This window comes from Nematolebias whitei, chromosome 10 (assembly GCF_014905685.2).
Source record: "Nematolebias whitei isolate Nwh7 chromosome 10, NemWhi1, whole genome shotgun sequence".
Taxonomy (NCBI): Eukaryota; Metazoa; Chordata; class Actinopteri; order Cyprinodontiformes; family Rivulidae; genus Nematolebias; species Nematolebias whitei.
This window is the reverse complement of record NC_056507.1, coordinates 27,668,775-27,670,588: the sequence shown is the minus strand read 5'-3', so window position 1 is coordinate 27,670,588 and position 1,814 is coordinate 27,668,775.

The window sequence follows — 1,814 nt, the reverse complement described above, 5'->3', positions numbered from 1 at the left end:
CTGCATCTCACTTGTCTGCTGCGGAGCGCCGAGCACTTACAAGAGACACAGTAAGAAAAACAGCAAGAAGTGGATCAGTAAATACACAGCAGCACTGTTGAAAAAGAGGCTTAAAACATTCTGATTGTTAGTCTGGAGCCTGGAATAAAGTTCAGTGCAACAAAACACCTGATAACTCCGGATGATGATGAGCCTAATCTGACTAAGGTAAAATACAGATTAGAAACAAAGGTGACGTAATTTTTATACCTTTAATTATTAAAATTTTAATATATTAAATTATTATATATTTAAAGTAATACTTGAGCTGTTTTGTAGAAGGGTACTGTGGAAAGGTTATGAACACTTATCATCTTACCTGTTGTAGATACCTCTGAACAAACTAAATTCTGAGAAATTGTTTATTTCTGTCAAACTGATGAGCTAACAGCTAGCTGAATGTCGTTGTCTTAAAACAACTTCACATCAAAGAAAAGAAAGAATCTCTGTAGGTTGTGCAAACAATATTTAAAAACACCAGAAGTGTTACTTTTATAGCTATTTGCAGTTGTCAAAAATCATAGTATTCTTTATAAATAAATTTGTTGTGCAAAAACGATGGTGGCGTAAAAAAGAAAAAGTTTAAATTAACCACTTCAGAATTAATTAATTGGAGTTGGTAAAGTCAGGAGCGATTCACTTTGGACTAGCTTTAAGCTCATCAGTCTGGTCAGAATTAAACTATTTCCTGAAACTGAGGAGTTCAGAAATACAACAGAGCTTTAGGGCCACGCTAAGGGAAAAAAAAAAGATATTATGAATGAGAATAAAGTCGTAGTATTACGCGAATAAACTCAAGGATTCAAGTTTTTTTTGTCATTCACATCACATGTGGTACATGAGGTGGACCGAAACTGTACACAGAGTCCCAGTTACATCCAACAAAAATACAAACTGTAACGAAAAACTGTAGTAAGATCCAAGACATGAACTAAGAAATGCACTAAACTAAGAATATACTAAGCACTACTAGTACCATACCATTTTATTTATAGAGCACTTAAAACAGCGACACGGGCCAACCAAAGTGCTGTACAAACAGAAAAACAGGCAACACACAAACAATGTGCCAAACAATGTGCCAAACAATGTGCCAAACAATGTGCCAAACAACAGCAGCATGAATATGAGTCTGTGTGAGCAGATGAGGACGAATGAACACAGCAACATGAAATAATCAGCAGCATGTGACCAGCAGCATGCATAGTCAGCAGCACATAAACAACCAAGTGGCATTACAGTGATTTTTTTCACAGTAATTTTCATAGTAATAATACTGACTAGGGATTCATGAGTCTAACAACCTCAGGGTAGAAGATGTTCTTCAGTCTAGTGGTTCTACATTTAATGCTCCACAACCTCCTGCCTGAGGGGAGCGGGGCAAAATGTGTGTGTGCTGGGTGAGTGGGGTCCTTCATGATGCAGGTGGCCCTCTTCCTGCATCTGGAGTTGTTGATGTCTATGATGGTGGGGAGGCTGACTCCACCAAACTCATAGTATTACGAGAATAAAGTCGGACGAGAATAATCTCAAAATATTAAAAGAGAATAAACTTGTAATATTACCAGAATATAGTTGTAATATTATCAGAACACCAACACAATGAAGCAGTCTTACAACTGCGGTAAAATGATGCATGTTGACATTGGCAGTACAATAGCAGGGGGGCCAACACACTGTGGCATGTGGATTCTTATTATAAACTGAAGATGTATGGCATTGCAATTAATGGCTGCATTGACAGAATTAGACATAACATAATGGTTTTTTTTTTT